Below are 13,217 nucleotides of genomic sequence, written 5' to 3' on the forward strand. Positions count from 1 at the left end.
TCTTGTCTTACCACTTTCTTTGCTGTTTTTTCAGTTCTTAGCACTCCTTTTTTATAGTGAACTTTTTATTTAGTATCATCAAGGAGTCTGACGAATTAGGTGAGATCTTCTTACCTTAAGCTCCCGTTTGGTCATAAATTTTGAAGTTGAAATTTGAAATTGTGTTTGGACATGCATTTCACTTGAAAAAATTTGAAGTTTTGTGAGTAGAAGTCTCAAAAACCAAAAAATTGGTCTCGACCAATTTTTGACACTTTTTTTTTAAAGACAAATTTTCAAAATCTAATCCAAAATCTATGGCCAAACAGATATTTGAAGATAAACTTTCAAAACCTTATCCAAAATCTATGATCAAACGCTAGCTTAATCAAAAGTCTCGAATTCGAATCATGAGAATAGATAAATCTTTGGTAGGAAGAACTTCTCACTTTAACGGGTCCTACACTTGCAACACTGGATGATTCGATCCGTGGATACTGTATACGGGATGATTATAACAAAAATTTGCTAATTAGTTAAGACATACCTTAGAAGTGGCCTGCACGAGGGACAACTTGGAACACATTTTGCTTATTTAGTCATTAGTTCAGGGCAAGTGACACAACCAAGACCTTATCCTTTCTCTTTTACCTAAGGTTTTACTTTTCCCATGAGTTGGACAGTCTTGAAGACAAAATCATGAAAAAATGGCTATAATTTTTGTCATGTTTTTCCCTCGTCGTTCAACTTAGCTTTCACGAGGTTTTAAATCAATGATGCAGTTGTTGCATCTGATAAAGACAAGTGATATTCACTTAAAACTGTCCTTCAAGAAAAATTCAAATTTTATAAACTTCTTTTAAACTCTTACCTTCCCTTCCAAATTTCTATTTGCATACTTCATTACCTCGTTTCTGACTCCCCTGTTCCCTTATGATAAGTTGTTCTACATATGACATTATTAATTCTCTATAAACATATATTTTTTTCTCATGATATTAGACTCTGTGTAAATTTTTTGAAATGGAATATTAGCCTTTGATTCCTAAAGAACTGATACAGCACATAAAGGAAACTCTTAGCCTAGCCATTTTATTATTCTTTTTTACAAGGCCAAATAATTTGTTACCGTGCTGTTGTTTATTAGTCTGCGTCAAAGTTTAGCACATTTTAATTTTTCACGATCTAATTTACCTAAACCGTGATGACACTACATTCCAACCCGGTAGGCACACCAATGGCATAAACAAACCAGTTCCATTATTAAGAACAATAATAAGCTTTTCAAAACAATCATTTAGTCATATAAGAAGCCAAAATATCAACAAAGCGGAAAATCATAATAATAACCCTAAGAACCGGCATTATGACTCAAGAGCTAAAATAGAATAAATACATAAGTCTCAAACTGAAACATTGTGTGAATGGAAATAGAATAGTTGTAAATAAGATAAGAAGGAGTCCACGGCGCTGCCAGCTAGCCAAGCAGTTTACCATGAAATCTCAAAGTTAAGCTCTATGTCAGCTCAGGAACACCGTCCCCACATGAATCGGAATCTGTACAAAAAGTGCATCATGTTACTTAAATTCACGAGTACTCAGTAAGTATCATCGATTAACCACACTAAAGAAGTCCTGATGGTTGATTTTAAAATACCTACTGTATCAACCTATGCATTTAAATGTAATCTCAACAGATAATGACAATGAACAATATAAGGTAAACCAAACAAAACAACATAGCAATTTCTGCAGCGATACAACGTATAAGAGGATATACAAGTAATATGAGTCAGTGAGTCAAATGCACGTGATACTAATTCCCCCTATTTGTCCCAAAACCAGTACTCCCAACCGTGTGCACACTGCTTTGGGTGCTCAGAATACAGTGACTCCAGAGACATGGATCTATATCCACACACATACCCAGCTCGCATCCAAGTCCTTAAACTCATATGATCAAATCTCATCTCAGGTGGGGACCATAATCGATGACACGCAATTCGTGAACCACACAGATTCATCAGATTTACCACTAACACCCAAGTCGCAGATCACACAGACTCATTAACTAAACTCATGAATAATATATATTCAAGCATTTAGGCATATAATTAGTGCATGACTAGAGCAGCTTAAACCATGTAATACGAAATACACGACAACCTGTAATGTTACTCTAGCATGTAAACAATGCATATAACACTACCTTTAACAACAAAGTATGCTCAATCAATCATGCAATAGAAAAGAATCATAGAAAACAGACGCAGCTGTCAAACACCCCAGCATGTCAATCAGTGTATGCGTAAGCGCTCGTCAACTCGTCTTTTGTGTTATGCCCGTATTTTGTATGTCGAATTATTCGTAAGCTAATCGACATAAGTTAAGGACGAGATTATTTTGCGATATGAAATAAAGTGCTTTTAATCCTCGATTTTAATTAGTGCGCGATTTGATATAAATTTCAATTAGTAAAGCAATATTAATGGAAATTAGGGATTAACTAACCATGATTAGATTATTAAGCGGGGATTAAAATTAATTAAGTTAGCTAATTATATAGCTAAGGTGGGCCCCACCCGATTCTTTAGTTTTTAAAAAATATATATACAAATCAAAACAACAAAATTGATGAGTCATTAGGGGTGGCACGTGTCCAAGGGAGGGACACCATATATATATTTATGTCATGACCAAATGGAGCAATTCATTTTCATTTTACAAGTTTTAAGCTTAAGAGAAAGAGAAAGAAAAAGCATAGCCATGGCTGCCATACTCTCGGCCAGCCATGGTCTCTAAAAAAAAAAATTGTTCTTGTTTAGATTAATTCTAAGGTAATTTGCAAGTCCAAGGAGGTGATAGCAACATTGGGTATTGAATTGAGGAACAGAAATAGTGCAATTGGTGCAAGTGGGTGTAGAATTTGCTCCGATTAAATTAAGGTAAGATTTTCTCATTTGATGGTATAATTGGATTAATGGTGTTGTAATGGAAAGATTAAAATTGTATAAGATGAAATTGGAAGTAAGAAATTGCATGAATTCGTTGATATTAGGAGTTGTGGTCGTTATATGGAATTGTTGAGTTGAAAGATTAAAAGTATGGTTTATGTTCATATGTTGTTGTTCGTGTTGTTGTCGTGTTGTCGTTGATATGGCTTCTAAATTTGGAAGAAAGAAGTGTATAACGTATCGTATACAAAGCGCATGTTGGTTTGTTTGGTGTACAATCTTAAATGTTAATGATCTGGATTGGAAAAGGATTAAGGAAGGTTATTGGGTTGTTTGAGTTGTTTATGGGCTGGATTGTAAGGATTTGATATGAATATTTCTATTACTGTTGTTGTTGGTATTGCTGTGATAACAGAAGATTAACTGGAAGTTCGGGTTAGGCGAGTTATAATATGGGAAATGCTGCCCGATTTCTGTTAAGTTCTTAACTAACAAAAATCCTAATCAGGAAAGTATGAACTAAAGAATGATTCCTATAAGTGATTGGTTGTAGATTTATGAACTAGAAAGTAAAGTTTACTAACGATAGCGTTACTTTTATATTAAATAGGCTAAAGGGGCGACGAAGCAAACTTGGTTACGGTTAACCTATAACAGGTATGTAAAGTTATCCTTTCTTTCTTTTGGCATGATCTTTATGAAACAAACAGACGACGTGTATATGATTCCAAAGAAGTTCCTATTCTTAGAGCCACTAGGATGGCTAATGTTCTTGATTTCCAGAAGTTATTTCATTATGTCTTGATACGTGTATATGATTCCAGAAGTTCTATTTTGATATAATCCATAGTGACATTCGAAAGGTACTTGATGTGACTATTGTCTTGATTTCCAAATGTTAGTTCGTTTTGATTACTCTATTGAGTCTCAGATATGATTGAGTTTGTATATGGTTGCTCACTACTCTGCTCATGCATGCCTCAATATGTCTTTCACCGAGTCCCGGGCCGGGTATGTTATCGTGCACAGTTTCACTGCATTGTTCACCGAGTCCCTCACTAGAGGGCCGGGTACGGTATATATATATATATATAAATGATGATATGATGATATGATGATGTGATTATGGCGCCAAGAATGACATATGATGACTTGATTCACCGAGTCCCGTAATAGGCCGGGTATGATATATGATATTGACATGCATGATTAATGTTTCATAAGGCAAGTGTTTTGGTATTCTGGATATTATACTTGTCTCCTGTAATCCTATTTCAGTCATGATCCTCTTTATTGTATTTCATGCTTTACATACACAATACATATCTCGTACTGACCCCCTTTCTTCGGGGGGCTGCGTCTCATGCCCGCAGGTACAGATAGTCGGTTTGGTGACCCTTCAACATAGGACTTCTACTCAGCTGTCTTGGAGAGCTCCATTGTTCCGGAGCCTAGACTTTTGGTACAGATCTTATGATGTATATATATATATATATATATATATATATATATATATATATATATATATATATATATATATATATATATATATATATATATGTGAGTGTGTGTGTGTGTGTGTGTGTTTATCCAGGGGTACGGCGGGGCCCTGTCCCGTCATATTTTGCTATCGATACTCTTAGAGGTCTGTAGACATATGTGTGGGTTGTGTATAAGTTTTGTTCAGCTGTGTCGACACGATGTGTTATGGATATGTTCGTCTGTAGTGGCAGCCTTGTCGGCTTGCGTATGGTGACGATATGTATAGGCAGCCTTGTCGGCTTGCGTATCATATTGATATATTGTGGCAGCCTTGTCGGCTTACGTATCATATTACGTTTTGATCAGTTGTGACTCCTCAGGAGACCAGTTATTTGGATATATGTATATATGATGACGTTGTGAACCTTTGGAGTTCTTTTACAAGTTTCCATATTGATTTTAGTTTCAGCTTGACTATATCTAACATGTACGTATACGAGTGTCCAGGTCGGGCACTAGTCATAGCCCACGGGGTTGGGTCGTGACATTTTGAATGTGTATTATGCCACACGTTATATTTATTTTGGAAAATATCCCCCTTCGATCTCAAAATTGTAACTTACCTTGGTCCACAACACCCTACCCTCCTCAAATAGACTTTCATTTCCTTAGAGCCTCTAAATCTCTCAATCTATTCAAAAGACTACTTCATAGGGTTAAATGAGTCCAACAATATCCATACTTTCACATTAAATGAATTCAAAATCAAATTCAACCAAAAAGTCAAACTCAAGCCTTGAGGTCAAAATACGAACTTGAATACGATTTTATGTTACCCGTAATCCCATGAGTTCAAACCTAAATTTCAATATCAATTTGATATTCAAATCATCAAAATACCCTCTTTTAGGCTTAGGTTGAAGGAAATTCGACATGCTTTCCACTCACACAGGAATCATAAACTTTCTCATCCTTGAACTTGATATTAGGCAAGTTTACCACTAAGTCCTTATGTGCAATTTTATTTAGCTGTATAAGGCTTGCATGTCCTAACCTTTTGTGCCATAGCAAGGGATCATTTTCCAAAATGCTTATGAAGATTAGTTAATTTTGAGACATAATGGATGCCTTAGAGACATTATTATGTCTCTTCCCTTTGAACGCACCTTCCCCGTGTTTAACTTAGGCACAATGCATTCAGCAGATTTAAACCTTACATGTTACCTTTGTCACACACCTGGTACCTATGTGACTGTGCTTGAGGCCATCAACATAGTATACAATTATCTATAGCTTTAGTGGGTGACTTGTCTATCTTACTAATTTCAGTTATGTCTCCTTTTTTATCATTTTTAAATGCTACACTTCCACCTTGAAAAATTATTAGTGAGAGAAAAAATTTCTTTTGCCTTGTCATGTGCCTGGATCAACCACTATCAAAATACTAATCTTGGTTGCTCTATCTAACTCTAGCCTCATCGACCATTTCTTCAGTTTCTGAGTCACTCATGTCATTATTGCAAGAACTCTTTCATCTCTTTTATGCTTGTATCTACTAGAGCCATCAATGACATGATTTCATCGTTGTCCTTTTTTTCATATCTTCATCTTCACTATCATCTCATACAGTAAGGAAAAGCCAGTCGAGCAGTCTTTCTTTCAGCTCTATTTCGATCAGGAATCTATTACATTTTCTTTCTTTTCTTTTCTTTCCTTTTCCATCCTTACATATCTCCATTCAACTTTCATAATGGGAAGTCTCTCACCAAGTAATCTATTCACTGACATATGTAACACCAGTTCTCTTATCTAGAATTTTTGACTTGTTGACATTGTTCTTTTTGCCTTTAGCATCTCTCATTAATCACTTGAATTTTCTAGCAAAGAAGGTGGGATCCATATCTTCATTCATAATCTTCAATGGTGGCTTTAAGGACGAAGAACTTGTTACACTCTGACTCTTCTTTTCTTTCGCATTTTGTGAGTCCTCATATTCTCGATAAACTCATCAAGAGTTATTTTATCTAGCTATTTTGTCACATGTAAAGCCGTCACCTTGTTTCCCCAGAAAACTTGTAAGATTCTGAGAATTTTTCTGGCAAGTTCTTCTGGAGTAAAGTTCAAGTGACTGCAACTCATTTGTGATAATGGTGAATCTGCTAACCATCTCATGCATGGGCTCATCATTTTTCGTTGAAAAGAGCTCATAGGTCCTCATCAATAATTCAATTTTGGAATTCTTCACTTGTGTTGTTTTTTCTGTAGGTGGTTTGAAAAGAGTCATAGATTTGCTTGCCATTTGAGGAAGTAGAGACTCGATTATACTCATGAGCACCAAGGACACATATAAGAATCTTTTTGGCCTTCACATTGTTGTCCATCATTTGTAATTTGCTGCAACAAATTCTACAGACTTTTTTGGAGCACCTCCTTTATTGGAACTATTTGTCCATTACGCACAATATTCCATAACTTGTAATCTTCCACCATCAGAAAGTTTTCTATCCTTGCCTTACACCAACTATAGTTTTGTTCATTGAATAGTGGTGGTCTTGTAGTGGACTGTCCTACATTCATGCCAGGTGGTGCACTCATATTCAAGGATCTGTCAAAGATATTAGCCATGTGCGCGAAACCCGTTGTAATATCAATTATTAGTTTGGGTGCACCTTCATGACTCAAGAGGGGAGGGTGAATTGGGTTGTACCAATTTTGTTACCACTTTAAGTTTGCCTAACCCAACTAATGAACTCGGTTCTTATGTAAGTTTAGTCTGACAACAAAGATAATCTAGAGCCAAAATACTACGAACACAGAATTTTTACATAAAAAAACCTATTCGAAAGGTGCAAAAATCACGGCCTACCCTAGTACTTCATCCATTTCATAATAAGGTTATGTTTTTAGGTTATGCATAACCCTTAAGAGACTGCTCTGTCACGACCCAACCCATCGTGATGACACCCACACTAACCCCCCAGGTGGGCGAACCATCCCCTTAATCAATTAATCAACCATTTAATCAATTTCAACTTAAATAACGATAGAACCAATAAATATAAGTCTAAGTCATGCCATAGATAATAGAAAGTGCGGAATACTACTTATTACAACCCCAAAATTCGAAAGTCATCGTACAAGGACTCTAATCATAAAACTGCCTAAGAAGTACATAAATGTCTGAAAATAACAGAAATGTCTAGAATGAAATGGACATCAATAAGGAGAGATACTCAGGTGGTATGGCATGGATAAGAGCTCACCATCGGATCTGGTCAGGAAGTAGCCTCAGGCTAGATGTGAGGTCTGAAAGACGTCCCTGACATACAATCTGCACTCAAAAAGGGTGCAGCAAGATAGTATCAGTATAAACACTATGTACCGGTAGATATCATAGGACGATTAAGATTAATATCATGCATACATTCTTAAAACCAGCAAGATAAACAGATAGGCACAATAAGGCAACCACAACAACAACAATATCAGCAATACCAATCAACAATGAATCAGGAATACGATGATGTCCAATGCAATGCAAACAATGATAAGCATCTCAAAAGTAGACACATGTTAAAGGCCTTCTCCGCACGATAGACATGACCCGCGAGGGACCCATGGTGTCCATGTACCACTCGCTCCGGAACTAACCTGGGATCACGAGCCACAACTAGGTCACATCCTCACCCCCTGTCAAATATGCCTCATACATATGTCTGTATACCACAATGGATCTCAGGATATGGTTCAAGTCCATAACCCAATATGAAGCACCACTCTAATGTAAGCATAATCCATCAACAATGTCAATGCCAAGGAAGTGCAACTACTAATGCCATCAGCCATAACAAGTCTCAAATAGATCAACTCAACAATAGCATGAATCGTACAAGCTATCTCAATCAACACGAAAGAATAATATATATATATATATATATATATATATATATATATCAACACCTTCCTTCCAATAACACAACAAATACACCTCATGGTTCAATACATAAAGTAACGGTGATAAGCCCACATAATCAGAAGTCATACCAACCTAGGTAATATCCAACCAGACTTCATGGCCGAAAGCCTAATAATGCTTTCTCCTGTAAATTCTACTATATATACAATATAGTAATCAAAGTCTAACTCTAGTAATCTGTAACCTACCTCAATAGCAGAACTGGAACCACAAGCTACTCCAACAGAACACCCAAAGTCTAGCAATAATAATGCTAAGTAAGAAATATACCAACTAATAGGTAGAAGAATCGATTTGGGAAAAAGTACCCAAAATACCCCTAACGAATCAAATGGGTAAAATCGGAAACTAAAGGTGAAATTACCTTACCCTTACTCCCAACAATCATAATCCTCAAATTCACGAGTTTCTAATCACTTTAGACCCTCCAATTCCATAATTTAGTCAAAACCCTCAAGTTTGGGTGAAACCCTAAGTCTCAAAATAAATTCTTGAATTTATTAGAACAATCCATCCTAGAAGGTGTTAACCTACACTTCTAGATGATATAAACAGTGAATTAAAAAATAAAAACCAATTTAAGCTAAGGTTTCATGATTTAGAATTCGAGGTCTTTAACCCACCATTTTTAGAACTTGAACTAGCATGGAAACTTAAAGGGGAAATGAGAATGAAAAAGATAATGGTTTAGAACTTACCTCCAAGGATGATTTCTCCAAGTTCTTCAATAATTGCCTCTCTAAGATCTAGGATAGGTTTTAGGATAGTTTTTACTAATGAATTCGGACTTAGGAAAATAAATGGGATTCTATTCCCCTTATTCCGCCACGACGGTCACAAGGATCGCCATAGCGGTCCCACCCTGGTGACCAGACCATCTGCCATGGCGGATAATTATTAAATGCCAACCTTTAGCCATGGCGATCCCGCTATGGCGGTCACACCAGAACCAACAAAAATCTGGTTTTCATAAGTCTTTCTGGAAATCTCGACATATATCTGAGGCCCCACATACACAAACTAGATATGGACACACACATAAAAATGCGTTAGGAATTCACGCGTGGCCTCAGAAGTTACAACGGACGCCTAATTTACCAAGTCAACCCCCAAACAAAAAAAAAACAAGTTTCCAACCAAGTACCTAAAATGCAACCAAACACCTCGGGAACTAAACCATCCACCCCACAATGTCATAATCGACCCTCCGGACCTCAAGGAGTGGACGAAATTCTAAAAAAGGGTCCGTTTATCAAAAAGTCAACTACTGGTTAAATACTTTTACTTGAGGATTCTAAATCCTTTAGTTTTCACTAGACTCGCTTGAAGTCCTCGGACGGACAAGGAAGAAAACAAGAGAGAGGGTACCTGACTGAGCGAAAAGCTGGGGATATCTACTGCGCATATCAGACTCGGTCTCCCAAGTAGCCTCCTTGACTGGGTGATGCTTCTACTAGACCTTCACTGAAGTTATTTCCTTCGACCTCAACTTTCGAACCTCTCTATCTAAAATGGTAATAGGCTCCTCCTTATAAGACAAATTCTCATCAAGCAATACCGTATCCCAACGAATGATGTAAGAACCATTCGAATGATATTTCTTCAGCATAGACACATGGAACACCGGGTGAACACTCGAGAAACCTGGAGGTAAAGCCAACTCATAGGCTACCTCCCCCACACGGTCAAGAATCTCAAATGGACAATGAACCTAGGACTGATCTTTCCCTTCTTCCCAAACCTTATCACACCCTTCATTGGTGAGACCTTCAACAGAACTGCTCCCCAATCATGAACTCAAGATCTCGGACCTTCTGGTCTGCATACTTCTTCTGTCTACTCTGAGCCGCTAAAAGCTTATCTTGAATCACCTTAACCTTATCCAATGACTCTCTCAAAATATTGATACCCCACGGCCTCATCTCAAAGTAATCAAACCATCCAATAGGAGATCGGCATCTCCTCCCATAAAGAGCCTCAAACGGAGCCATATCGATGCTCGAATGGTTACTGTTGTTGTACGCGAACTCTAGCAAAGGTAAAAACTGGTCTCAATGACCACCAAACTCGATTACACACGCTCGGAGCATATCCTTAAGAACCTGAATCGTCCGCTCAGACTGACCATCTATCTAAGGGTGAAAAGTTATACTGAGATCTAATCGAGTACCCAACTCGGCCTGTAAAGTCCTCCAGAAACGGGAAGTAAATTGAGGGCCTCTATCAGAGATGATGGAAATAGGGACCCCTTTCAAATGAACAATATCACGAATATAGATCTGGGCCAACTTCTCTGTGGTGTAGGTAACCTGAACGGGGATGAAATGAGAAGACTTAATAAATCGATCAACAATAACCCAAACTGAATCAAAATTGCCCAAGGTCTTTGGAAGACCCACAACGAAATCCATGGCAATCTGCCCCCATTTCCATTCGGGAATGGGCATCCTCTGAAGCACACCACCAGGGCGCTAGTGCTCATACTTTACTTGCTGACAATTCCCATACTTAGCAACAAAATCTGCTATATCTCTCTTCATCCAACCTCACCAGTAGTGCTATCTCAAATCACTGTACATCTTGGTAGCACCAGGATGAATAGAGTATCTAGAACTTTGGGACTCGTCCAAAATCATCCTAATCAGATCAACAACATGAGGAACACAAACACGTCCCTTGATCCTCAAGACTCACTCACTATCAATCATGGCCTCCTTGGCCTCACCACTTAAGACCTTATCACGAATCTTGCACAACCCTGCATCCTCAAACTATTTTTCCTTAATCTGATCCAGAAATGATGATCTTGCTTCAACACAAGCCAACACTTTACTCGAATCTGAAATGTCAAGCCTCACAAAACTGTTAGCCAGAGTTTGAACCTCTATGGATAAGGGACGCTTCGAAGCGATCAATCGAGCCAAAATGTCCATACTCACTGACTTCCTACTCAAGGCATCCGCTACCACGTTTTCCTTGCCCGGATGATATAAGATAGTAATGTCATAATCCTTAAGAAACTCCATCCATCTCCACTGCTGTTATATCCCGCATTTTCGCATATTCGGAAAAAAAATCTGAAATAATTTTGACTTGTAAGAAATAAGGCCATAATTTGATTTCTTTTTAATATATGTGTGTTGTCCATGAAATGTTGATGTGAAAATATCGAGGAAGGCTAAGGGCAAAATTGGAATTTTGGAAATTAATTTTGTGAACTACAAATTATTTAATCAAGCAATTGGGCTAGGAAAAAAAATCAAAAAATCACAAAATTTGAGGCCCATCTTAAGGGGGTGGCCGGCCAAGGCCAACCCACCAAGGCCCAAACCCATGGTCAAATAAGACCAATTAAATAAATAGAAGGGACTTTGTTTAGTCATCATTTTAGAAACTTCAAGAAGATGAAAAATTGAGAGCACCACGAGAAAGGGCATTCGGCTACAAGAGAAAAAAAAATATATTTTGGAGCTCAAATCTTTAGTCCAAAAAATCATCTCTTGTTGAATTAATACTAAGCTCAAGGTCCTCTTCAATGTGATACAAATTTGGAAGCAAAAGAGTACTTTTTTACAAAGTGAAGAATTTGGAAAAGGTAAGATTCTACTCTTTTTAGCTTGGGAGAATTTTATATATATGTTGTAGTATGTGGGAATGCATGTAGAGTATGAAAATCTTGTGTTATGGGTATGTGGCCGAAAATGGGTGGATGGAGAGAAATGATTAAAATTTATTTATTATGTTAATTGTGTTGTAATGGCTTTTTTTTATGCAAATGGAAGAATTCTAGTTAAGTTGGCATGAAAATTGTTGTTAAGTTGTTATGGGAAATTTTGTGATTTTGTTGTAAATTTATGTAATTATGGAAATGGAGTGTTAAGGTGTAAATTGTGGTTGTTGTTGATGAAATGGGAAGATGAAAAAATTGCGTTGTGAATGTTGTGTCAAAGGCTGGAGATTTCGAATGAATTATAGTCTTGGTGGATTTTTGTATACTTTGTAAAATGGTATGAAATGCGTTGGAAATGCTTTTGAATGATCTTGAGTTGGTAATGAATGTGTATGTGTCGATATTAGCTTGAAAAATTCGTAGTCGAATTGAATGTCGATGAATTATGTTGAAAGGAAGGTTACTAGTGTTGAAATGCATTTTAAATGGTTTTTGATGTTATTGGTTTGGTTGTTGGTATTGTTGGTATGGTTGTTAATGAATTTGGCCGAGTTTAATTCTCGGGGATGTTGAATTTACAAGGGAGGTGCTGCCGAAATTTCGGTAGACAAATACTAATTAGAATTAAAAATTCTAAGTATTAGCAGCTAATTTTTGGAAATTGATAATATTATTGTAGATATTGGAGAGCCCGAGACTTGAGTCGGGATTTGTTTGGCAAGTGATCGAGATTTGGTAGTGAGCGATCGAGGTATGTAAGGCTTAGCGTTCTTCCTTTTGGCATGACCCTTATGAAATAAACGAATAATATATTTATGTATGTTTGCAAAGAAAATTCTACTCTTAGAGCCACTAGGATGGCCTATGTCTTTGATTTCCATGAACTATTTCATATGACTTGTCACATACTTATGATGTTGAAATTTTAGTCGGTACGCTTCCGGATATGGTTTGGAAAATATTTGATATGGCCTAAGTTTGGATATGTATATTCTAGAGATGTGCATATGATTTTAAGGCTCCATTTGAAGTACTCTATAAGCTTGTTTGAAAGCTTCTTAAAAATAAATAATACTAAATTTTCAAGAAAATGACCTATGAAGTGATTTCGAAAGTTTGGAAATTTAAAAGCTCGCAACTTTTGTATAATGATTCC

General features: G+C 36.9%; 1 long non-coding RNA gene across 1 annotated transcript; it reads left to right on the forward strand.

Annotated features, from left to right (window-relative positions):
* The first annotated feature begins 2,710 nt into the window (after nucleotides 1–2,710).
* On the forward strand, nucleotides 2,711–4,431 carry LOC132636101 (uncharacterized). Its single transcript, XR_009581044.1, has 3 exons — nucleotides 2,711–2,924; nucleotides 3,544–3,590; nucleotides 4,307–4,431. It is a non-coding gene; the product is annotated as an uncharacterized LOC132636101 (long non-coding RNA).
* The last annotated feature ends 8,786 nt before the right edge of the window (nucleotides 4,432–13,217 follow it).

Source organism: Lycium barbarum, chromosome 1 (genome assembly GCF_019175385.1).
Source record: "Lycium barbarum isolate Lr01 chromosome 1, ASM1917538v2, whole genome shotgun sequence".
NCBI classification, from domain to species: domain Eukaryota; kingdom Viridiplantae; phylum Streptophyta; class Magnoliopsida; order Solanales; family Solanaceae; genus Lycium; species Lycium barbarum.